The 27,585-nt window shown below is 42.8% G+C and overlaps 2 non-coding genes across 2 annotated transcripts; both read right to left on the reverse strand.

Moving 5' to 3' along the window:
- Positions 1-21,420: 21,420 nt before the first annotated feature.
- LOC126357007 (U5 spliceosomal RNA) lies at positions 21,421-21,539 on the reverse strand. The gene has a single exon (XR_007566003.1). It is a non-coding gene; the product is annotated as a U5 spliceosomal RNA (small nuclear RNA).
- Positions 21,540-23,630: 2,091 nt separating this feature from the next.
- LOC126356833 (small nucleolar RNA U3) lies at positions 23,631-23,838 on the reverse strand. The gene has a single exon (XR_007565851.1). It is a non-coding gene; the product is annotated as a small nucleolar RNA U3 (small nucleolar RNA).
- Positions 23,839-27,585: the final 3,747 nt, after the last annotated feature.

Consider the following 27,585-nt stretch of genomic DNA (forward strand, 5'->3'; position numbering starts at 1 on the left):
AGTCACCTTGAAAAATCGGGTTTTCTGTCGATAATCCGTGTCTTACTTGCATGGTATTTCGATGGCATAACTTGCCATCTTTAAGATTACTCGAAGAAAACCCGATTTTCCAAGACAACAATGGCATTTTCGTTTGAACTCTCATACGATCTTTTCCGTCTTAACATGATTCATAATCCCAGACCTACTACCATCGAACACAAAAGTTTGATCTACACAATATGTATTCTACAATTTCTCTACTGTCAATGATAAAGCTAAACCCCCTGTCGAAGTGACCATGAATTGGAACTACCAACACTGCAAAATATAAACAGTAAGAAAATAAAGATTGCACATGAAGTCCAACAACTGGCGCCTCCTAGCGCGTACGCTTGTGCAAAGCACAGGAAACTGCAATTCGAACATCCAGTAGCATTAAATATTTTAGCCAAGTGGAATCAGAAAGAAAGTGGGGCATTTGAACGTCCTCAATCTAACTTTTACCTTAGCAGGATATTATGGGGAAAAAAAGACAGGACTGAACCATAGAAAATAGGACTAATGGACACCCTAGTCTAACTAGCATTGGCCTCTCTCCCTCTCTTTGTATACAGGCTCTGTACCTTGAACAGTTGAAACCTCCTTTACACCAAAGCGAACTCACTACAGCGAACGAATAAATCTCTCTGGTGTACACGCAAGGCGTGTGGTGTTCGGTCGTGCATTCGAAAGTGTCAGCTTGTGATCGCTGGGTGTTTGGTTAAGAATGAACCATCAAAAGCAGTTTGCGTCTTCTCCTCTTCCGCACTATCTTTGCCGCAGTGTGCTGTTTCTTGGGCACGAACTGCTGTTGGTGGTTTTTATGTATATCTACATATATATTCTGCAAATCACAGTGAGGTGCATGGCAGACGGTACGTCCCACTGTACCAGTAATTAGGGTTTCTTCCCAATCCATTCACGTAGGAAGCACGGGAAGAATGATTGACTGAATGTCTCTGTGCATGCAGTAATTAAATCTTATCCTCACCAGTGGCGGCCGGTGAGCTTTAGATTAAGAGGGATGGCACATCTGGCCAAACAATCGCAACACAGACTGTTTCTTGAATGGAGGAAATATAGCATTTAGTGCATTATCATGTAGCGTGACTTAGACCTTCATCTAACGCTACTTTTGCTCTGATACCAAAATATAAAAATTTATGCACAAATATATAGTTTTTATAATACTTTCTGCAGGCAAGGCAGTGATTTACGGAATAAAATTAAAACGACATTTCAACCATAATTGATAAGTTTGTAGAAAATGTCCATTCTCTTCTCTTTCCCTTGAGCAAACTGGTCAGTTACAAGCTCATTAAAATTATGCACATTTTTCTATGTACCACATAGCTAACACACTCAGTCTCTCTTCTTTCATTGTATTCCCAACGAAAGTCTTCATTCTTTTCAGTGTGGAGAAACATCTCTCGCTTTCCACTGGTGTCAATGGTATGGACAAAAACGAGGGTAAGTCAATTATTATCCTTAATTTAGTTATATTTTTGTTTATTTTGGGAGTACTGTCGTTTTACGTTGATGACTCATGCTTTGTTTATTTGATGTTGTATCTTTGCAATTTTCAAGCTGCTAGGTTAGTTTCGTTAGCGCTGCCGTGCTGTTAATCATGGCTACGGCTGCTCCGTTGTCTATTTGCACCGAAAAAGAGTGACCCATTTTTTTCTGTCATCAGAAGGCGTAACAGGGGCCGAAGTTCATTGAATACTTTCGGTACAGTACGGGAACAGTGTTTTGCCACAGCGGAGTGCCTACGAATGGATTGGAAAATTCCGAAGTAGTTGCACGACAGTTACGCACGATGAAGGATCTGGACGACCGTTTACCGCCACCAATGAAGAAACCAGTGAGCATTCACGTGAAATGATTCTCTTAGACAGACGATTAACTACTGACGAAGTGGCACATCGTCTGCAAATTAGTCACGATTCTGCCTGCAAATCATCCACAACAGACTTGAGTTTCATAAAGTTTGTGCAAGTTGGGTCACAAAACAACTCACACAGTTGCATAAACAAATGCGCTTGGACATTTGCAAAAACATTTGGAACGCTATGGTAATGAAGGGGACAACTTCTTACAAAGGATCATTACTGGTGGCGAAACATGGATCCATCATTACGAGCCAACATCCAAATTCGCCGTGCAAGAAACCAAATACGCTCTGCAAGAAAAAGGTCAAGACCTAACAGTCCGCAGGAAGAATGATGCTTATGGTTTTTTTGGGAGGCACAAGGTCCAGTAATGGAACATTATGGGGAAAGGGGCATAACAATGAACAGTGTACCATACAGTGAGTTGCTTACGGCCAGGTTGAAGCTTGCAATACGAAGCAAACACCGAGGATTGCTGTGAAAATGTGTTGTGTTGTTGCACGAAAATGCCCGTCCGCATACTACTGCCCACACTGCGGAAACGCTCCAGAAACTCAAATTTGAAGTACTGGATCATCCTCCATATAGTCCCGATCTTGCCCCTTCCGAGTATCACTCGTTTGGTCGACTCAATGTCATCTTTCCACCTTGTACGAGGTCGGCCGAATCGGCTGGTTGCCTGGAGAGTTCCTTCAAATGCTTTCTTGGTGATTCTGCTGTTTTCCATTCTGGTCACATGTCCAGCCCATTGCAGTCTCCTACTTTTTAGTTTCTGGATGATAGTGGGTTGCTTCATTAACTGATAAATTTCATTGTTCTTTCGAATTCTCCATATGCCATTCTCCAGCACAGGTCCTCAGATTTTTCTCATTACCTATTCGGTTATACTTACACGATTCAGAAGCGTTAAAGCCCCATTTGCACTTTGGAGATCATTTCTACTGTATCTGACCTCAATTCCTATCGCTATTCAGATTCGTTCAGGATAAATAATTTAACGGTTATCTGAGATTCTTTGTCAGGGAATAACAGCTTGTGCTTTTGAAACAAACTGGGCTACAGTTATATAGCTGCTGACAAGTGATTGCTAAATGCTTAACGCCATAAGAAGGCCACAGACATCCTTTGCAACAGTTCTACGGGAGTCCACAAAACTGACTTGATTTCAGAGACTTTCTTTAGAGCCTTCAACTATCAACATCTCTGCAGCTGATATAACAAAATGTTGCAGTGAAGCAGGACCTTATTGAAAGACTCAAGCCAAAACAGAAACTCTTGGTCGATTTTGAGAATTTTCCGTATCGTCGTCGTCGTCGTCGTCATCGTCATCATCATCGTCGTCGTCGTCGATGGTCCCAGGGCACTAAGTTATGTATTTTCCATACTTACATACGGTGTTCACACGTCGTGTTTTAAAATTTCATCTTGTGTCAGCATTTCTTGCTTCTTTACAACATTATCCTGTATGGTAGTTCTTGTCACCGAGAAGAAAGTAGAAAATCCCTGTAAATTGCCGAAAAAAATATTTGAAGTTCTTGGTGTTGTTTGCACAGGGCTCGATCATGAGACTGAGTTGGTGGCATAACAGTGTACGAAATTTTCTCTTTCACACACTGCTTTTACTCTTGTCTGCACCCCATTGTGACTACCACTCATAACTGAATGTCTATCATAGCTCTGAGCTATCAATTTTTCTGGAAAGTAGGAAGTCTTTAATCTATTAAGTTCGTTGGTTATTCCATTACTTGTCCGCAGCTGCATTATCTTCAAAAACGAGTTGAGACAGTTTGAACAATCAGTCGTTCTATCAACTTCAGTGGTGATGTAATGAGTTTGCGATATTTCTTTACAAACCAACACGCGGAAAACAGCATAAATAGAGTCCAGCAGCCCATTTTGAATTGTTTTGGAAAGCCCCAAAAACACACTATTGTTGGTTCTTTTCAATATGGTCCTTCAACGTGAAATTCAGTTCTGCCATCAGATTAACCAAACCCCGAAAAATACTGGGATTCACTGAAGTAACCGTTTCGTCATGTCTCCTAACTGCAAGTTCAAACTTCCAAAAGAACTTGATGAAGTCGACGAACTAGCGAAGTAAGTAACGATTGTCAGGAACGTCTTTATAAAACTTCTTAACCCTCTCCAGCTCAATGTTATATCTACTTTCCCAAGCATAGCAAAGTCGGAGTAACTGGTCATGTCTTGCTCACTCAATTTGTGTTTTGTCAGCTAAGTGTTTAGTGTCCCTTATCCCATCTGTGGTTCAAGCACGTTCTGCAACATTCAATACCAGTCACACATAACAGAAGAAAGCATTTCATCTTTTTTTTTAAAGAAAAATGCACGTCTTCTGGTTTCTAATTACATATCCCGCACAGAATTCTGGTTTTCACAGCAAATACATTTTCTTAATTACTGAGAAACCATAAAAGATTGTTACAGATTTTGAAGTTAAGAAAACATTGCACAATTAAATTGTTCACAGAAAAATGAAAAATCAAGTACTGTGTCTGAATATGCCCACTATTTTATAGGACAGATGTGGTCTCACAGGAGTCAGAGTGATAAGCGTCGCAGAAACACGGAAAACAATTTTCACGGCGTCGAGTACACTGTACAAGTGCTGCATTTTTACAGTTGTCACCGTACCATTGCTCTCTGAACTCAATAGAATTGAGCTGCAGACACCTTAACTGATCTCTCGCGAGAAATAACAATAAATGTAAGCTGACAAACTTATTCACTTACTCGAACTAATGCAGGAAACTTCGTGACACGTCACTGCCGAGCGATGGTGAAATTCAGAACAACACGTCATAAAAGGGGAGGACGAGGAAATGTGGGCTTTATGGTGGCTTGTGATTTTGTTGTTGATCGCCTGGTTATCAGCGTAGCAGTACTGAAATGTACCGCTTTCCTTGGAGCCCGATATACAAGAAGTACAGAGATTACCAGACCACTGACTTCAATAGTGAGGTTTTATGCCGGGCATAACTCACGCAGAAAAATTAGCCTTGTTAAAGTCAGGAATTTTCATCACAGGTGGTGGCTGTGGGTGCTTGTGCGTCTTGATTGCACGTCTGTTGCATTATTTTGCGAGCATATCTGTAGGTTGTGCTATGCGTTATTTGGACAGTTTACGATTTAGTGTCTGCACATCACTGTCTTGCATCATTTACGAGTAGTTTGCAGGTCTGTGCTGAAACTATTTCGGTGTAGTAGTTTGAATGTGTGTAGGGTGTAGAATGAATTAATTTGACAGTCTACAATTAGCAAGCGTGTCTGTTGCGTTATTTACGAGTAGTTTGCATGTCTGCAGACTGTGTACTGCAACCCCAAGCACATCAGGGCGAGTGTGATAAATATACTCCATCCGTAAATAAATTGTTGCAAAATAAATAAAGCACACTCCTTCCTCTCTAGAGCAGCCCAGCACAGGCTGAGTCGTTTTCCCACCAATCCCTAGGAAGATGCGGCAGTCAGGTGCCTTAGGTTAGTGGAGGTGAGCTTTGTTACCCGCAATTTTCTTAGGTTGGTAGAGAAACCCAAGTGACCTTTCTTTACCACCAAAATTCATACTCTGTGCCAGTTCCTAGGCTGAGGTGGCGGTTGGGTGACTTATGTTAGTGAGGATAGCCCAAGTGACATATTTTCCTGGGATTTTCTTAGGTCGGTAGAGACAACCGTGGTGTGATGCTTTATTGTGTTGGAATTTGAACTTCCCTTCGTTTTTCTGGGGGAGGGGGATTAGGTTAGTGTATGTAGCCCAATTGACCTATCTTCCGCCAAAATTCAAACATCCAGCCAGGGGGGTATAGCACTTGTGTCATCAACTGACGTCACGGCCGCCATCTTGGATGATGTCATGCACTGTGCACATTAGGACACGTTAGCCCAACAACATGGGTTGGTAAGGGGACGTGGTGGTCGGTTGAGGATCGTGGTGCAGACTAACTGTTTCCTTCCAAGTCCAGATGGGCGTGGCATTCACGAAAATTCATGCCAAGTGCACGGTAGCACTCGCTGTTGGTGTCAATATGTACTAGGCCTCTTGGTGAACACACTGTTTGCCGCCATCTTGGATAACGGTACTCGCGTCATCACCATTCGTCATGGCCGCCATCTTGGACGACAGCGCCTTCTGGTGATGGGGCTGTGTTCTAGGTCAGTTTAAGTCCGGACCTCACGGTGAAAATACTGTTTCACGTCATCTTCGATTATGTCACAGATGAGATAGCCCTCTGGTGGTGGCACTGTGTACAAAGTCAGTTGGGAGTCCGGACCTCGTGGTGGCCACACCGGATGGCAGTACTGCATGAATTCGTTTAAATAAAGACTTATGTCCAGCACTGGTCAGCTCCTTTTCCCACTAATCCTTAGGTGGCGGCAATGGTCGGGTAATCGAGGTTAGTCCAAGTGTCCTTTCTTTCGCGCCATTTTCTTAGCTTAGTAGAGACACTTGAACTGCCCCCTTTTACAGCTAAAATTCAAACTTTGCGCCGGTTCATAGGAAGAAGTGGCGGTGGGATGACTTAGGTTAGTGGAGGTAGCCTAAGTGACCTATCTTCCTGCCATTTTCTTAGCTAAGTAGAGGTACGCGAATTGACCTTTATTTACAGCCAAAATACAAACTTGGCACCAGTTCATATGACGACAAAGTGGTGGGATGACTGGTAGCCCAAGTGACCGCGATTTTCTTAGGTTAGTGGAGATAACTGTGGTGTGATGCGTTATCCTGTTGGAATTTGAACTTCCCGCCATTTTTCTGGGGGGCGGGGGTGAATGCACGTTTCCGCCAAAACCGGCATCTTGGATAATGGTACTTGCGTTATCAGCAACCGTCATGGCAGTGATCTTGGATACATCTGTCAACAATGGAAAGTGGGGTGGTACTGGCTTTGTTCCATTACTGGTGTGAACCGCCCAGTTTGACTCCACTGTTTGGAGTGCTGAATAATATTGTTGCCTACTCCTTGGAGTTATAACTTTTTATTTATGTTTATTCTGTTCCTTGGTTACTGTTTTTGTTGTTTGTAAGTTACCTATAGCAACTGTGTGTCTTTTCCTATAATACCAAGTAATAAACCGTTAAGTACATTCTCAGTGCGTATTTGAATATTTATTAAGAACGGGTAGCTTTACACGACGAAAATATACCCGTCAGTGGTGACCCCGACATGATTCGCGCTGAGAAAACTGGTTTCTAGAAAAAACTGAATACAGAAAAGAATCACCTGCAGTATCGAGATTGGCTGTTCGCCTCCAACCCGTTTTGGCCACATAATCCAGTTCAACGGTTCACTCAGGTTGAAGCCAGCTTTTGCTATGCCGGAATTACAACAGATGCGACTAAGTTTGCTAAGTCAGCTCGAGAAATGCTACGCTTCTGAAGTTCAAGATATAATCACTGACAGAGAATGCATACAGACTGAGCTTATTCATAGACTTGCAGCATCACAGGAAGACTCTAGCAGACAAGTGTTGGCTCAGGAAGATACGGGCGACAGCAAACCGTCTCAGTACCTGCGTCACCACCGCAGCAACGTGAACAGTGCTCGACAATTTTCTGCATACGCCATAGAGTAGCTGTCTGCTGCCACAGGAAAAGGCGATCACTGCATCGCAGACAGAGATGTCCTTGGGCACTGTTACGGAACTGGGCAACCGCGTCCAAGATGCCATCGCTCCGGACCAACAGGTTAGTGCTGTGACAATAGCTGGTAGAGTCGCATCTGTGGACCTTCCCATTTCACTTGCAGTTTACTATGCTCTGTCCGCCAAAGTTGATGCACTGAACGCACAGATTGGCACACTGTTGTCACAAGGGGGTCTTAGTCGCTACAGAGGACATATCCGCAAACAGTCTAGGAACCATTCCTCGACTTAATCTGTATCAGATGCTGGTCCGACCACTTGCTGCTACCACAGAAGATTTTGTGAGCAGGCTAAAATGTGCACTAGACCCTGCCCCTACCCCAATGCAAACGGCGGTCGGGTGTAGGCGCCACTAACTGCTGAAGTACATCTTGGTGCCCACTCATTACTGTCAGGGTGTCAGGCTGGAAGTATGTAATAGACACAGGGTCCGACCTTGGTATCCTGATAAGAGCGTCACTGCACTGTTGCAGGCCACCCACTGCATTTAGCTTGTCTGCCGCAAATAAGTCAGCAAATGTGACGTATGGCATGCGGCGTGAAGAATTGAATTTGGGGCTCTGCCATCAATTCACATGTAAGGTGGCTATAATTTCGCACCTTACAAGAACTCATCCACATACCTTTCCGTGATCTACAAACACAATTAGGTATCATGTGTGGGTTGTACATCGTATATATGAATACATATAGGAGATTGACATTGTCACATACACATTGTAAATAGTTGTTAATGTTATTGCATGAAACGCGATGGAGTGTCTTTATTATAAAAACGGCATAATGGATGATTGCCTATACTAGTAGAGGTTGAAGCGGCAGGCAGAACTCAAGCTCTGGGTGGAAGGCCTGCACAGGTGTTGGTCCTGCTCAAACGCAGGAAGTAGCTGGACAGACGTTGTGGCACCTGAGCTATGGAGCACAATAGGGTGACGGCCGGCCGCTATTGTAGTAGCGGCTGGAAGGATAACCGGATAATAATTCCAAACGCTGAAAATCTTGGACGCAGGTGAGAGGAACCACGCAGGATGGGTTATTTGGTAGGATTTTTACTGAAAAGTGTACCATTGTACGAGTATATATTTTTACTTGCAAACTTTCCGCGCTGGTCGACAAAAGACTAAAATATCACTGGTCGGCGTTCGGAAGAATCTCTAGAGAGGGAGAATATTCCGTGGTTTCGGGAGTGTGATTCGTTTTCGGAATTACGAGGGTGGGGGAGTCAAGCCTTGCTAGGAAGCCGGCGCTGGAGAGACGTGGTCTTCCGTTGTGAACGCCCATGTGTGATGGTCGCTCAATATCAGCTTTGTTGATACATACAGATTTGCTGTCCTTACTCAGGAGAATTTATAAAATGGCTCTGAGCACTATGGGACTTAACATCTGAGACCATCAGTCCCCTATAACTTAGAACTACTTAAACATAACTAACCGGAGAACATCACACACATCCATGCCCGAGGCAGGATCCGAACCTGCGACCGTAGCGGTCGCGCGGTTCTAGACTGAAGCGCCTAGAACCACTCGGCCACAGTGGCCGGCGGAGAGTTTATAGTTAGAACAGTACTGATGCGAACCAATATGATTCTGGACTTTACCTCCGGGTTGGAAGTCGCCATTGAATACACAGCGTTCAATAATTGAGAGCACTTCCTCCGCCTATGCTTACGTTGAGACGTTATCTGAACTTGTGGCTGGGAGTTCGCGTTTCTCGTCTGTAGAACACAGAGAGGAGGAGACAGTATCGGAGTATATTAGTCAGAGGACCGCCTTCTGCCGTCCTAGTGTTTGAAAGAGTTTGTTTATGGCTGGAGTTCTTCCATCGCAGCAAACGAGAACGAGAACCGTCACTTCGACGCACCAGACGCAGTACATACGGCGATATCGCAAATTGCTTCGGCTTATTAGGGCTATAAAAGCGAAACAGCTTTGATCACGTTAATTTATTACCACTGAAGTTGCACACCACCGTAGGTCATCTTTGAAAGTAGTTTCTTCTAGTGTTAGGTACATGATGATGTCAGTTATTTCGTGTTACTGATATTAGACCGTGCACTCATAAGAAGGGGCTGAGTTGGGCAATTGATAGGATATGTAAACTCCGTAATATAAAGGTTTTTTAAAAGATCTACAATAAATAGGAACAACGTTTATCATTTAGTAGGATTGGTTGCCTTCATCATTCATTTATGTTTAGGCTGTAATTTGTACAATTAAGACATCCTAAGATCTGCTTCAGAGGGTAGTCAGACAGGGCCAAATCTTCATTTTGGTGTTTATTATTTTCCGTTGCACACATTCATTTTACACCCACCTGGAGTAGCATCACAGAATTTTACTGTAGCAGACATGGCCGAAGCAAAGATCGGTGCTGATTTATTAGTTCACTATCAGCTCCCACCCGATGTAGCGAATTTCAGCCTAATAAACAATGTTACCGGACTTACAACCACTGGGTACCGTCGTGATGCCAGGACACACAACATCGAGCTTATACGGTTTGCAGACGTGGAGTATCGCTCATTGCTTCACGAGTTCCTGACCTTAACGTGGCCTCCAGCGTGCCACAGCACGATTAGGTCTACCACATAAAAAAATAGCTGCTTAACATTAATATCATGACAAAATATTGCCCCAATAATAGTACTATCATACTGTATTCAACTAAGAACATTTATCTGAACCATTATTATTTTAAGAATTATCATTGGAGCGATAGGAGCCTGTGTCTTGCCGGCCGAGACGATTGGCTCCAGGACTCCTCGCCATTGCTAGAACAGAATTTGACACGATGTTACGAGAAGGTATCATCCGACCCTCAAGCAGTCCATGGTCAACCCCACTGCATTTAATACACAAAAAGGGAGGAGCCTGGCGCCCGCGTGGCGATTACAGAACGCTCAACTTATGGACCGTGCCTGGTCACTACCCAGTGCCACTACTAAAAGACTATACCCACGCGCTGCATGGAGCCACTGTATTCAGTGTTACAGACTGCACAAAAGCGTACACCCAGATTCTGTTACAACAGAAGACATTCAAAGACCGCTATTATTACGCCATTTGGGTTGTATGAAAACGAGTTTATGACCTTCGGCCTGCGTAATGCTGCTCAAACCTGGCAGAGGTTCATCGATTCTGTCTTGCATGGGCTGAACTTTTGTTTTGCCTATCTGGGCGATGTGTTAATGTCTTCATCGTCCAAGGAGCAACATCGCCAGCACCTGAGAGAAGTTTTTGAGCGTTTTGAGAAGTACGGCGTGGTGTTAAACACAGCTAAATGTGTGTGTGGCCAACATCAAGTCGATTTCCTGGGTCGTCGAATATCTTCATCGGGCTCATTACCACTCACTGAGAAGGTTGAAGCCATATTGCAGTTACCGAAGCCACCTACAATAAAAGAGGTACGCAGATACTTACGAATGCTCAATGTTTCCCGCCGTCATTTACCACACATTTCCGAACAACAGGCGCCGTTGAACACAGCACTGGGTGGTCCCAAGGTTAAGAACAGTTCTCCTGTGCAGTGGACCGAGGAGATGAATGCGGCTTTCGAAGTAAGGCCGGTGCTACACTATCAAATTTCTTTGTCAAAGATATTTGATGGTTTAATAGGGAACTTTGTCAAATGTCGTCCAATATTTGATCAAATCTAGGGCCTCGTACCCGTGGTCTAGGGAGCCGGCCAGGGTGGCCGAGCGGTTCTAGGCGCTACAGTCTGGAACCGCGCGACCACTACGGTCGCAGGTTCGAATCCTGCCTCGGGCATGGATGTTAGTGACGTCCTTAGGTTAGTTAGGTTTAATTAGTTCTAAGTTAAAAAGAAAAGGTGCGCCGTGGTCCCGTGGTTAGCGTCAGTAGCTGCGGAACGAGAGGTCCTTGGTTCAAGTCTTCCTTCGAGTGATAAGTTTAATTTTGCCACGGATCTTTCTTAGCGTGCTCCTCCGGGGGCGCGCGGATTCTCTTGGCCGCCATTCAACGATCAACTCAGAACTGGCACGGACTGGGGGAATCCGACTGTCTAATTAAAACAAAGCATTGCGACGGCCCTAGCGGGTGTTGACGCAATGTGATTTCTGCCCAGTGCTCTGAATGTCAACGTGAAGAAATTCAAGCAAGCGCGGGTAAACGGCGGGAGTAACAAAAAAGAAAGACGCCGCGCGGGAGTAGCCGAGCGGTCGGAGCGATGCAATCATGGACTGTGCGGCTGGTCCCTGCGGAGGTTCGAGTCCTCCCTCGGACATGGCTGTTTGTGTTTTTTTTTTTTTTTTTTTTTAATGCCGGCACGGTAGCTCAGCGTGTTCGGTCAGAGGGTTACGTGCCTTCTGTAATAAAAAAAAAAAAAAAAAAAAAAAAAAAAAAAAAAAAAAAAAACTGAGTCAATCGATCAACAACGAACATAAATGGATGTCTTACGACGTCCGCCCCGAGCAGATGCAACGAACAAAAGCGACCAAAATGAGATTTTTTTTTTTAAAAAAAAGGGGGTAGCGTCTTTGATTCATAATCAAAACGTCTTCGGTCCCGGGTTCGATCCCCGCCACTGCCTAAATTTTGAAAAATAATCAGCATTGGCGGCCGAAGACTTCCGGCATAAGAAGTCAGCCTCATTCTGCCTTGTCAAAGAGGGCGGAGGAGCGGATAGAGGTTCACGGCGCTCTCTTGTCCTAGGGGTGGGAAATTGCCCCTAAAGGCGGAAGAATCAGCAATGATCAACGACATGAGGATGCAGAAGGCAATGGAAACCACTGCATTAAAGACACGTAACGTGTATCCACAGGACATGTGGCCTGTAGTTGAAGAAGTGTCATGATGATTTCTCCATTTTCAAAAGGTTCCGGAATAGTCCGCCATTCGGATCTCCGGGAGGGGACTGCCAAGGGGGAGGTTACCATGAGAAAAAGATTGAATAATCAACGAAAGGATAATGTTCTACGAGTTGGGGCGTGGAATGTTATAAGCTTGAACGTGGTAGGGAAACTAGAAAATCTGAAAAGGGAAATGCAAAGGCTCAGTCTAGATATAGTAGGGGTCAGTGAAGTGAAGTGGAAGGAAGACAAGGATTTCTGGTCAGATGAGTATCGGGAAATATCAACAGCAGCAGAAAATGATATAACAGGTGCAGGATTCGTTATGAATAGGAAGGCAGGGCAGAGGGTGTGTTACTGTGGACAGTTCAGTGACCGGGTTGGTCTTATCAGAATCGACTGCAGACCAACACCGACAACGATAGTTCAGGTATACATGCCGACGTCGCAAGCTGGAGATGAACAGATAGAGAAAGTGTATGAGGATATTGAAAGGGTAATGCATTATGTAAAGGGGGACGAAAATCTAATAGTCATGGGCGACTGGAATGCAGTTGTAGGGGAAGGAGTAGAAGAAAAGGTTACAGGAGAATATGGGCTTGGGACAAGGAATGAAAGAGGAGAAAGACTAATTGAGTTATGTAACAAGTTTCAGCTAGTAATAGCGAATACCCTCTTCAAGAATCACAAGATGAGGAGGTATACTTGGAAAAGGCCGGGAGATACGGTAAGATTTCAATTAGATTACATCATGGCCAGACAGAGATTCCGAAATCAGATATTGGATTGTAAGGCGTACCCAGGAGCAGATATAGACTCAGATCACAATGTAGTAGGGATGAAGAGTAGGCTGAAGTTCAAGACATTAGTCAGGAAGAATCAATACGCAAAGAAGTGGGATACGGAAGTTCTAAGGAATGACGAGATACGTTTGAAGTTCTCTAACTCTATAGATACAACAATAAGGAATAGCGCAGTAGGCAGTACAGTTGAAGAGGAATGGACATCTCTAAAAAGGGCCATCACAGAAGTTGGGAAGGAAAACATAGGTACAAATAAGGTAGCTGCGAAGAAACCATGGGTAACAGAAGAAGAAATACTTCAGTTGATTGATGAAAGGAGGAAGTACAAACATGTTCCGGGAAAATCAAGAATACAGAAATACAAGTCGCTGAGGAATGAAATAAATAGGAAGTGCAGGGAAGCTAAGACGAAATGGCTACAGGAAAAATGTGAAGACATCGAAAAAGACATGATTGTCGGAATGACAGACTCAGCATACAGGAAAGTCAAAACATTAAAAGCAACGGTGGTAACATTAAGAGTGCAACGGGAATTACACTGTTAAATGCAGAGGAGAGAGCAGATAGGTGGAAAGAATACATTGAAAGCCTCTAGAGGGTGAAGATTTGTCTGATGTGATAGAAGAAGAAACAGGAGTCGATTTAGAAGAGATAGGGTATCCAGTATTAGAATCGGAATTTAAAAGAGCTTTGGAGGACTTACGGTCAAATAAGGCAGAAGGGATAGATAGCATTCCATCAGAATTTGAAAATCATTAGGGGAAGTGGCAACAAAACGACTATTCACCTTGGTGTGTAGAATATATGAGTCTGGCGACATACCATCTGACTTTCGGAAAAGCATCATCCACACAATTCCGAAGACGGCAAGAGATGACAAGTGTGAGAATTATCGCACAATCAGCTTAACAGCTCATGCACCGAAGCTGCTTACAAGAATAATATACAGAAGAATGGAAAAGAAAATTGAGAATGCGCTAGGTGACGATCAGTTTGGCTTTAGGAAAAGTAAAGGCACGAGAGAGGCAATTCTGACGTTACGGCTAATAATGGAAGCAAAGCTAAAGAAAAATCAAGACACGTTCATAGGATTTGTCGACTTGGAAAAAGCGTTCGACAATATAAAATGGTGCAAGCTGTTCGAGATACAGAAAAAAGTAGGGGTAAGCTATAGGGAGAGACGGGTCATATACAATATGTACAACAACCAAGAGGGAATAATAAGAGTGGACGATCAAGAACGAAGTGCTCGTATTAAGAAGGGTGTAAGGCAAGGCTGTAGCCTTCCGCCCTACTCTTCAATCTGTACATCGAGGAAGCAATGATAGAAATAAAAGAAAGGTTCAGCAGTGGAATTAATATACAAGGTGAAAGGATATCAATGATACGATTCGCTGATGTCATTGCTATCCTGAGTGAAAGTGAAGAAGAATTAAATGATCTGCTGAACGGAATGAACAGTCTAATGAGTACACAGTATCGTTTGAGAGTAAATCGGAGAAAGACGAAGGTAACGAGACGCAGTAGAAAAGAGAACAGCGAGAAACTTAACATCAGGATTGATGGTCACGAAGTCAATGAAGTTAAGGAATTCTGCTACCTAGGCAGTAAAATAACCAATGACGGACGGAGCAAGGAAGACATCAAAAGCAGACTCGCTATGGCAAAAAAGGCATTTCTGGCCAAGAGAAGTCTACTAATATCAAATACTGGCCTTAATTTGAGGAAGAAATTTCTGAGGATGTACGTCTGGAGTAGAGCATTGTATGGTAGTGAAATATGGACTGTGGGAAAACCGGAACAGAAGAGAATCGAAGCATTTGAGATGTGGTGCTATAGACGAATGTTGAAAATTAGGTGGACTGATAAGGTAAGGAATGATGAGGTTCTACACAGAAACGGAGAGGAAATGAATATGTGAAAAACACTGATAAGGAGAAGGGACAGGATGATAGGACATCTGCTAAGACATGAGGGAATGACTTCCATGGTACTATAGGGAACTGTAGAGGGCAAAAACTGTAGAGGAAGACAGAGATTGGAATACGTCAAGCAAATAATTGAGGACGTAGGTTGCAAGTGCTACTCTGAGATGAAGAGGTTAGCACAGGAAAGGAATTCGTGGCGGGCCGCATCAAACTCGCTGTAGATTTGATCAAAGAATTTGCTTGTCTTCTGTTCACTGCAATGTGACATGTTACCACATGGAGCGCCAGCATCGCTGCAGCGTTCTGTCGTCTGAAGTGTTTTTATAAACATTGCCGGTAAATACAATTGGTGTACGCCCACGACTACAAAATTAATAGAGATGTATGAAGCTGATTAGGCGCTTTACACCGTGAGGCACCCTGAATACTAAAATAGATTAAGAAAATTGAAGATCTGACCTGACCTAACATAATCCTCTCCTGTAGCAAGGAATCGGAGTGTTACAGTGAGCCTCTCTTCTGAAGATGTAGCAGTTCTTAATTGAATATTGTCCTTTGTGGTATGAGCATACACTTCACTGAACATATACAGAAATGTATGCTCATCCATTCTTAAGTAATTGATGTACGACTTGACGTCTTCCACTATAAGCTCACGTAACAAGTTTTGTTGAATGCTTTTATCGTGTGTCATCGTAAAACCCACTACTTCACCCAGATTACATCAGTTTTTCGTTCCATAGATCCATGCTGAGGAGATCCTCGTGGATATGGAACATGTCAATCTTTTTTAAGCTGAATTAAAAATTTCGACAATGGGGTAGAAGGAGTTGGCCACTAGTAATCTTTCAGGCTCCTTTTAAACTGGTCTTTTTTGAAGATGAGTGTTCCTGAGTAGTGGACACCTTTTTGAACTAAGGTAAGTGCTGATAAGTCCCTGTGCAGATCATTTTTGTTCCTGGTATTGTATGTATGAACTGAGGTGTTGGTTGGAAAAAGAGATATATTATTTAGGACAAATTTCATTAAGGAGTAAATATACTGAGAAGCAGTAGTTAGTATACCCAGTTCTTTGAAGAGGTTTCTGCAGCACGTCCGTGAATTTACTCCACAAATAATACGTATTACATGCTTTTAGACTCTGAAAACTTTTGTTTGCCTTTAAGATTTACCCCAAAATATTATACCAAATGACATTATGGAATGAAAGTAGACAAAGTATGCACGCTATTTCATTTTTATGTCGCCTATGTCTGCTAACACTCTAATTGCAAATACAGATTTGTTAAGGTGTTTCTGCAGTTCTGTGGTGTGCTCCTCCCAACTGAATTTATTATCAATTTGTAATCCCAGGAATTTAAGACTGTCAACCTCGTATGTATGGTTCCTTTTTTTCCCCCACTTCCGCATGTGCACACAATGCAATTGCGGTACATGCAACTGCTACGGTTAATAACAAGTAGTTGTTGTCAGGCATCTTGAACTTTGACGAAAAATTTGATGACAGTGTAATACCCCTTCTAGCGCTACGTCAAAGATCTTTGCCAAATATATTTTACGGAATATTTAATCACATCTTTGATCAAATCTTTGACAAAGAAATTTGATAGTGTAATACCGGCCTAACCAAAAAGAGCCTAGCACAAGCAGCACTGCTGGCGCACCCCAAGCTCGAAGCTCCACTGGCATTAGTGGTGGATGCCAGTCAGTTAGCCATTGGTGCAGCCCTCCAAGGATGGGTGGAAGATGTCTGGCAGCCGCTGTCTTATTTCTCGCACAAGCTGTCACGTGCACAACAAAGACAGAGCACATATGATCGGGAACTTTTAGCCACATATCAAGCAATCAAGTACTTTTGACCACAGGTTGAAGCACAAGCCTTTAACATATGCCTTCAAGAAAAACCGCAACACTTGCTCTCCACGGCAGTACAGCCAATTGGAATTTATTAGCCAGTTTAGTAAGGACATCCACCATATATAAGTGATCACCAATGTGGTTGCGGACTGCCCCTCTAGAGTGGTCAGAGTCTCACAGTCTGTGGACATGATGACGCTTGCCAGGGCGCAACAAGAAGATTCCGAGATACACACCATATTTAACGACGACACTGCAACACTCAAGTTACAGCAAGTCGACATTCCTGGCGAGAACATGAATTTGTACTGTGAAGTGTCACATGGCAGATCACGCCCTTTTGTTCCCGTTGCATTACATTGACCAGTGTTCGAATCCTTACATAATCTTTGCCACCCAGGAGTCCGGTCGACATTCAAGCTAGGTTCGTGTGGACAGGAATAGAAAGAGACTGTCGCGAATGGACGAGAACTTTCCAGTGTTGCCAACTTGGCTAAATCACTCGTCACATTCATCCCCCAGCATTCGGGAGGACGACGGTTCAATACTGTCTCCAACCATCCTGATTTAGGTTTTCCGTGATTTCCCTAAATCGTTTCAGGCAAATGCCGGGATGGTTCCTTTGAAAGGGCACGGCCGATTTCCTTCCCAATCCATCCCTAACCCGAGCTTGCGCTCAGTCTCTAATGACCTCGTTGTCGACGGGACGTTAAACGTTAAACACTAACCACCACCACCACCACCACCACCACCATCCCTCAATAAGAAGAGTTCCCACGACGGGACGTTAAACGTTAAACACTAACCACCACCACCACCACCACCATCCCCCAATAAGAAGAGTTCCCAGACACTTCTTCACGCTTCGCCCATAATCATCTTGATGTAGTAGGGCCACTTCCTCCATCGGATGACCAGCGGTACATATTCACAATGACTGACAGATATACGCGATGGCCTGAAGCTGTACCTATGGACATCATCTCCGTTGAAACACCGAGCGAAGTGGCGCAGTGGTTAGCACACTGGACTCGCATTCGGGAGGACGACGGTTCAATCCCGTCTCCGGCCATCCTGATTTAGGTTTTCCGTGATTTCCCTAAGTCGCTTCAGGCAAATGCTGGGATGGTTCCTTTGAAAGGGCACGGCCGATTTCCTTCCCCATCCTTCCCTCATCCGAGCTTGCGCTCCGTCTCTAATGACCTCGTTGTCGACGGGACGTTAAACACTAATCTCCTCCTCCTCCTCCTCATCTCTAACCACCACTTTCACATCAACCTGGCTGAGGGGGCGAAGTTCTGTGGCTACGTCCATCACAAAACGACCAGTTACCATCTGGCAGGCAATGGCATTATTGCACGTTGGCATCGAACGCTGAAGGCTGCACTAATGTTCCATGGGACATCTTGGACGTATGAACTACCCATAGTCCTACTGGGTCTACCAGCCACATACAAACCAGACATGGAGTCCTCGGCAGCTGAATTGGTTTATGGCGAGACTCTGTGCCTATCAGGGGGGTTTGTCGACACAGGCCTACTGTCAGAAACGGACGACCAACCAGAGTTCCTTTGCAAGTTATGGTAACATGTAAGCCAAATCAAACCCACAAAGGCCTGCAGGCATGGTTCTCCAACAACCTTTGTGCATAACAACCTCGAAAGCTCTTTGCACGTTAGAATACGTACAGACTGTGTCAAGCCACTACTGCAGCCACTGTATACTGGATCCCCACACACGATGGTCTTCATATCAAATGGCAAACAGGCCACCGAGTCTCTTAGCAGAGTGGAGCCGGCTTACATTTTCAGAGAAGCATCACCCAACTTATGGTCAAGAGCTCAATGCCTGACAGATGCAACAACTCGACTTCCAGCACCGCCGCCACAACAGGTCGATGCAGAACGTACACGCACCATTCGATCCGGACGACATGTCCACTTCCCAGCCAGGTTACGAGAAGACGCACCACGCTCCGCTTTCACCAAGGGGGCCCTTGTAGCGACCGCTTCTCGCGTCGATTCCTGTGTCCGCACACGTTAGTTCCGTTCGCGCTATTCATAGATACAGTTGTGTCGCGAGTTAAGTGACTGCACGGCAACAAATGAATGGCGTGAACCGCCAAGTTTGAATCCGCCGCTTGGAGCGGTGAATAATGTTGTTGCCTACTCCTTGGAGTTATGGTAACATAACTTTTGTTATTATGTTTATTCTGTTCCTTGGTTACTTTTTTCTGTTGTTTACAAGTTACCAATAGCAACTCTACTTCTTTTTCTGTAATACCAAGTAATAAACCATTTAAGTATATTCTCGGTGCGTGTTTGAATATTTATTAAGTACGGGCAGCTCTACAAGACGCAAATATACGAGTCAGTACTTCTCACAATCAAATGCTTTTTCGAAGATCAAGAAACAATGCATCTACCTTACTGGCTTTATTTAAAACTTTCAGTGTTTCATGTGAGAAAAGTGCGAATTGGGTTTGAAATAATCAATGATTTCGAAATCCATGCTGGTTGGCCTTGAGGAGGTCATTCCATTCAAGATACCTAATTATGTTTAAGCTCAGAATATGCTCAAAGACTCTACAACAAATCGATGTCAAGGATACTGGACGGTAGTTTTATGGATCACTTCCACTACCCTTCTTGAAGACTGGTGTGACCTTCGCTTTTTCCAAGAACTAGGCACGATTGTTTGTTCGAAGAACCTACGAGAGATTACAGGGGCTAACTCAGCCGCTAATTCAGTTTAGAATATGACAGGGATTCCACCGGACCCTGGAGCTTTGTTCAATTTCAGCAGTTTCTCAACATCATTGACACTAACAATTATTTCATTATCTTCAGTGGCACGAGGATTAAATTGGGGCAATTCTCCTGGATTTTCCTTTGTAAAGAACCGCAGCGTTGGTGCTAGCCTCTCTTCTGCTGATAGGTATCGTCGATGATTTGTCTGTTGCTTTGAAATCTTCTGTTCAATTGCAGCTAGAAGAAGGCGAAAATAGTCCATCGACATCCGAGCTAAGTTTTGGAATAAAGCTGGCGATGGTTGCAGCTTTAAAACACTAATCTGAGCCAAACTATCACATCTTTCCAGCATGTGCAAAAAATTTAAACAACCACATTTTTCTGTGCCTACGTCGTTTTGCTTTCATGACCAACAACGTGTTCACTGTATGAAATATCTCAGATTGTATACTTTTTTTCTCCGTCACACTGTACCGAATTTGGTTAAGCAACTTTACCCAGACAAGGTTTTAAAGTCAAAAAACAAAATCTTCTGTTTGCTATAGTGTAAATGCTTTATTCGCAGGTACATGTCAGTGATGGCGCGTGCAGGCGAACCCCCTGCGCGTTGCTCGCTAGTGTTGGCCTACATGTAAAGGGCGTTTAATACTTTAACTATCTTTCTCCCTTTTATCTGCCATTGTGCCCGTCTGTGCTTGTGCCCTTGGCGAGGGCCTGGCTCGCCACCCTTTCGGTACGTCACTGTGTGGCCCAATAGATAGCCCGTCGAAAACTGAACACAGACCAAACATGAAAACGGGAAGGACGTGTACTGAACTGTGATAAAAGAAGCAAAACAGAAATAGTGAATTGTCCAAGCTCAAAATATGCAACATTGATCGAATTTCAACAGTCACAACGTTGTGGGTGTATGGTCATAGTGTTTGACTGCAAAACGTATGATCCATGTTCAAATCTACCTCGTGCCCAATTGTTTTGCTTTCTTCCACAAATTGATGAACTGTCCGTCTGTTTTGTCAAACTATGCACTGGTTGTGGAGTATTAGTCATGTGATAATATATTACCATGCAAGTAAATGTGCTGAATAGTGAGAACAGACCAGATGCAGCATAGGCCTCTCACAGAAATAAAAACGACAAATAAACGGATGTGAACTCTGTTACAACAAGGAATTCGAGAGTTAAAACTTAAAAAACTGAACGCAAGAGTGGTACTAAATTAGAGATATGAACGTCTGGAGACCCCTTCGTTAAACATCGCTGTTGCAAATGGACATTACACCACGACGCAGACACAAAATTGAATACAGCGAACAGCCATGTCAATGACCGGACGGGAGCTCATAAGGGTGGCAAATGGGTGATTTGAACTCCCAACAACGTGAGCACACAACCACGATGCCGTGACTATTGAAATCCATTCGATGCTGCACATCTTGAGCTTGGACCATTCAGTTTCTTTTTTCTTTCTTTCTTTTTTTTCACAGTTCAGTGCCCCTTCTTCCTGTTTTCATGCTTGATCTGTGTTCAGTTTTTGACAGGCTATCCACTGGGCAATGGTACCACCAAGTCTAAGGAGGCTGTGGTGACTAGTTTCCTTATCAGTTAATATCATGCAGCTGTTATGAGATACTGTTATTGCCTTACAATACTTTGAAAATAACAAACTAGTTACAGAAGCAATTAGTTTGAATTATAATAGTGGCTCAGCAAAAGCCGAGCACTACAAAAAATTTGTTATAGACTCATTTGGTGTTCCCCTCCACGGAAATCTTTAGTAAAAGGCGAAAGATTTATTCGTCTTGAAGGGAAACAAGAGTAACTATTACGGGCACTTCTGCTCTATTTAACACTTTCCATCGCATCCTTTTTTAACAAGAACACATCAAGTAAATACAATTTTCGGGATTATCTCACCAGAAATCAAGAGTTAATTGTTATTGTCTTGGAAAATACATCTAAATTTATAGGGATATTAAGACGTGTGATTACAAACGAAAGCTGTTTCATAAATAAGGACCACTTCTTTTCTCGGCGAGTTGCTGGCTGCCCATTTCCTACTTTCCCTGCGAGGCAAGAGATGGCAGCACAAAACATGGCATTCTCTCTCTCTCTCTCTCTCTCTCTCTCTCTCTCTCTCTCTCTCTCTCCCCCCCCCCCCCCCCCCCCCCCCTCCCTCCTCGTAACTACAGTTTGCAGCTGCGGCAGCCTGCGCGAGGCTCCGCGGGGAGCGAGGAAACAGTCCGTCTTCTCGCTCTCTTTGTATGATGAACACAAGCCAACTGCTTTTCAATAAGCGGGTCCCAGTAATACGCTGTAAGGCGAAAGGCCTTTTTTCCCCCCTTTAGTATTCCAATCCCCCTCACAAGAATATGGAAAAAAAGTATGATTACACTACATTAAAGCATCTGAAACATTAAAGCATCTGAAACATTAAAGCATCTGAAACTAGCGAGTGAGTCGAAAACTTTAGGATTTGTTTCAGATGCCTGGTACACCACATTAAACTGCCTCTGATGTTTATACCAGTTACACTGTGATGACAAATGCAACTGAATAGGGATTCTTAAAATTATGTATAGGAGAATAAGACTGGTACATTACACACGCACATCGCTGTTTGTTTACATAATAACGACTGGAAGTTAAGCATAACACACATTTGTGAGGGTGTGTGACAGACTGATCTGATGAGTAGCCAGAGGCTTACTGGGTTTGGTTGAAAGTTAATTAGCTGTGATTTGGCAAAACCAACGAATGTGAACGACAAATAAAGGTTGTGATAACTGATTTACGTGTGGCATATATAATATTTACATTAGTGACATAATTAGGCCTAAATACCGTCTGCTACATGACTTTTAGTCATAAAACTAAAAAAATGAAGTACAGAAAATGTATATTTGATAATGAGTAAGTCTCCGATGAGAGTTTTGACGCATATCCTGTTCATACGTTGTACAAAACGCAAGTGGACGGAGGAAGAAAGGGGTGCGGGGTTCACTTTAACCTTATTTCGTCGGTTTTTCCGTATTTGCTATTGTTGCTATGCATGCAAAGGCAAATTCGCATTTAATATTACAACTGTGTGAGCCTAGTTGCATTAACAAGCAGCGCTTTATGCGTAGAAAAAGATCGAGATACACTGTAATGAATAACTGAGAAGTTTAACGGTCATATGACCTGCAGGTATCGCATCTAAATTACGTGTGCCGAAACAAACATATCATCCAAATTTAACAATTTCCGAATATGAAGTACCCATCAGTTTTTTTCCTAAATAAACCTGTCGCCTTTAGGAGTTCTGTTATAAATAAATCACTGTCAATCAACTAAAACGTCATAGGAACATTCATAGACTTCCTGTTTTGAGATTTCCTAGATCACTTCAGGCAAATGCGATGGTCCCCTCATCGAGGCCACAGCCCGACCACACGTCCTATCATTCTACATTATGCTTAGGTATCCTGCGTATGTCTATATTTTGTGTTCTTGGTTTTAGAAATCTCTGTTTGGGGTCGGCCATTTAAGTGATGGCAGACCTAAGTTTGTCAACTGGGCATTACTATGAACAAGTACAATCACAAAGTTGACAGGGGTTACTTGCTATACACTGTTAACAAACCTCGCTCAAAAATTATTTGTTGATATCCCCGCGAATCAATACAGAAATATTCGAACTCGAAATTTTTTCCTACGGGCGTTATTCAGATAACCCACCTGAAATTGTTTAACCCTGCATCTTAACGAAGAAGAAAAAAGTATAGCGCAGCTCCGCCGTGTTGCCTCAAGTAGACGAGTATACTTCTCTTTAAGGGTTCTACCACCTACTTTATACAACATCCCAACAAAACCGGGCCGTCAATTCAACTATAGCATAGTGAGAACTGTGCTTCGTTAATAATAAAATAAAACCACTCGGAAAACGCCATTCCCTTCCCATACCCCGTAAGGCATGGTGAACGATCATCGATTGCAGATGAGATCCTACGAATCCCATTCTGCATGCCTCACGCTCAGGGAAGGCGCTACCACTCATCATCGTGGTTGCGTCTACTCCAGTATTGAACTAGAGAGAGTTGAAGACATACTACAGAAATGATCCTGTGAAGTATGATCTTAACCTCCTAAGCCCCTTCTGTGATACTTATGAACACCGCGGGAGTACATCACTTTCGAGAACAATCAATGCTACTGATTCAAGAATCAATTTGGCGCAAAAACATCTCTATTAACTCGTTTTACCTTAATTGAAGATGCGTAATCCCTGCTTTTTAATAGCATCCTTATGCTGTATTCCGTATCATACGCAGAAAATGTTCTCATGGATGCTGACACAAATGCAGCGGGGTTCTCCGTAGTTCAGCGCGTCACGTTAGATGGCTCGTTGGTGAGCGACTTCCGATACACCACCCGTTTGTCAATAGGGCAAGGTCCACACTTTACACTAGGCATATCTGCGTGTTTACAGTGTGGAGGTTATGTTTCTTAAGTTCTACATCAAGAGCGTAACTAAATTAGTCTGATTACTGGGGTTATATTCGTGCGTGGGCATATTTTACAAATACCCGTTATTAATAGCATATGGCTGGACATTATACTTACATTTTTTCATTATTCGCATCTCGAAAGTGTTAAATTCATTAGAATTACATTTGCGATTTATGTAAACGTGTTTGATCACACTCGCCTTGTGCGTCAATTCCTTATTTTGCTGTAGAGAAGCTTCATTGCCCGGAGATTTGTTTTCTGTCAAACTTTATTATCCTGCCAATATTTAACTTGCTGCATAATTGCTGTAGAAATTTCCACAAGTGCGAGTAGCTATGTACATGCTTGAGGTCTGTTCTGAATCCAACAGTGTTTCACTTAAATTTGATGTTATGACTGCGTCCTGTGCTCACCAAAACGAATTTATTTTGAAGTAGCAATGAGTAAGCTGCTCATTTCATTACTGAAAACCACACACACGTTGTAATTAACGAACAATTCTCTTAGAAGAGCCAAATAATAATTTGTATATCTGAATCAGCTTTTCAAGTTAGCATATCTTTAGTGAGGCTTACTTACTATGTTTACAAACTGGACAGGCGTTTCCGTGTAAATGTGATGGCGTTTCTTGTATATGGTGAATAGTCAGTCCTACTGTAAATATATTATTAAAGTTAATTGTTTATGTCATCAAATCATAAACATAGACATACTACACATTATAAGGGACAAAACAGTAAGCTACAAACAAGATTTAAAATACATTTACAATATCAGTCATTTTCTTTGGAGAAGGGCTTCTAATTGAGATTATACATTACAATTTAGCATGCATAACGTGCATTTTCTTACAACTGATGCAAGTAGTAATGGCATTGTTTCCAAGTTGTCTGTTACAGTACTTACAGTTTACACACCTCCAGCAGGGAACTTTCTATTTTTATGAATAAATCAGAATATCTTTTGGCTTTTTTTATACTAAAACCAGAAATTTAATCCATGCTAATTTTTAAGCGATTACCAATGTTACACTAGACCTCACATTTGAATTCTTACAATGTGGCTGCTAGGGTTAACTTCCCCACTAGAGTTGCAGAAATATAAACCAATCTTACAGAAAGAGTTTCCCTCAAGTGAAATTCCCTGATTTCCAGACAAGTTTTATCATTTTTTCCTGACAAATCTTGAGATCTCAAGGGTAAGTAAAGACATAAATTGACAAAAAATTTAAGGACTTCTTTCTTTGTACATGTCTGAGCAAAAATCGTAAGTACTAAAATCCACATTTTTTGTAATGAACTGTTTTTAGATGGAGAAAGAAAGCCAGATGGTATATGTGTTTCATTATGATCACTGATGTTATTTTATTTCAATAAAACAAAACACATTTGGTGACACAAATACGCTTTTCATTGGAGTCGCAGTTCGGATTTAAAATACCCTCACTGATTTCGGAAACAACTGCAGAAAAAAATTGGGCTCTTTAAAGAACTGTATAAGGCAGGGAAGAGTTGTGTGAACGAACCAATATAATGTTGGTTCTACTATGTTTGTTATTGTCTGGTATTACCCATTGTATTATGTCTTATTTTACAGGTATTTTGAGGTTTATCTTTCAAAAAATATGTGAGTACATAGCATACAGACTACCTGTGACTGCCACACTTTTCTTCTTCTAATCGCCCATACTTTCTAACATAAAAAATACTTTCAAAGTGCCAAAATGTTCTAGAATAAAGAAAATCTCTATAAAACTTCACAATGTACTTGCAGTGAGACAGTCACAATTCCTAAAATCCATCGCCCATGGTCTCTCGTTTGCAGAGGAGTCCTGGGTCCATGGATGAACCACAAAAATCTACCGCCTTATGCCACACACACACACACACACACACACACACACACACACACACACACACACACACATACACACCTAGTCTGCAGGCAGATCTGTGAGGCAAGATCCGATGGGCAGGTCCTGTACTTTAGTGGGAAACGATAGGCTTCAGATCGGCACGCCCGATCTGTTGGAGATACCCACAGAAATGGCCTGCAGTTTTGGCCTGTAATGGAAGTCTACTCGTGTGACCAGCTATTCACACATCATAGACACCATGCTGATGAAGGGGGGAGAAGGGGAAAGAGAGGTGGGAAGTGACAAGTTATAGAAGAAGTAGGAATAGGACTTCCTCAGGCAGTATTATTATGAATGTGGAAAATGGATTTGATCTGTTGTCACAATTGGAAACCGATGATCCACAAGCAATCACAAGAGTAAAAAGGACACAACAAACTTTCAAAAACAAAAGAGTTTAAAAAGTAAGAAGTCAGAATAACTTGTGAAGGAGGAGAAGAAGAAATTTTTGTTGCTTGGTAGTTCACATGGTAGTGGTGTTGGCCAACTGTTGCAGGATGAACTAGGGTCAGGTTACCAGGTCACAAGTTGTATTTTTAACGTAGAGTGCAAATCTGGGTCAGGTGGTAGAGGATGTAGGTTCACTTTGCATAGACTTCACACAAAGGAAGACCCTGTGGCAATAGTGGGTGGGGCAGGCAACAACATAGACAGGAACCCTAATTACTCAATTTAGAGTGACCTGGTAAAGACAGCTTCAGCAATGGGACATACTGGTGTTGGCTTGTGCCTGTCATGAGGCACCATGATCAGCCTAATTTAAACTCTTCTGTTAGGAGAGTTAATGTAGAGGTGGAAAGGCTGCTTGGATCAGTTACGGCGTCTCACATCAGTGTGGCTACTGTTGACTCCATCAGTAGGTGGGACTATACTAGGCATGGCTTTCACCTCAACTGGAAAAGGGAGGGAAAACTGTCTGGGCTAATAGCAAATAACTTAAAGGGGGCACTGTCACAAGTGGTAAAGTGCCAGTTGTTACAAGTGACAGTACAGCAGTTTTTTGTTGTAGGGAGGGCAGAAACAAAAGACGTTCAGGGACAGGCTGAAAATGACTTTCACATTCACACACACAAACACAGCAGCAGTGTGGTTTCAGTTGCCCGAAACTGTGTGTGTGTGTGTGTGTGTGTGTGTGTGTGTGTGTGTGTGTGTGTGTGTGTACGCGTGCCTATTATTGACAAAGGGCTTAATGGCAAAAAGCTTTATTTGTGACAGTCTTCTTGTTGTGCCTATCTGCAACTCAGTATCTCCGATATATGGTGAGTAGCAACATTCCTTTCATAATATTGTTACATTCCATCCTGGATTTTCCATTGTTTGATATTTGTGTAATCAATCTCTTATCAGTGGAACATTTCCAGACTGGCTAAAACATGCTGAAGTTAAGCCCCTCTACAAGAAGGGGGATAAAGAGATACCACCAAACTACTGACTAATTTCACTTTTTCTAGCTTTTTCAAAA

The sequence above is a fragment of the Schistocerca gregaria genome, chromosome 3 (assembly GCF_023897955.1).
Source record: "Schistocerca gregaria isolate iqSchGreg1 chromosome 3, iqSchGreg1.2, whole genome shotgun sequence".
Classification (NCBI taxonomy): domain Eukaryota; kingdom Metazoa; phylum Arthropoda; class Insecta; order Orthoptera; family Acrididae; genus Schistocerca; species Schistocerca gregaria.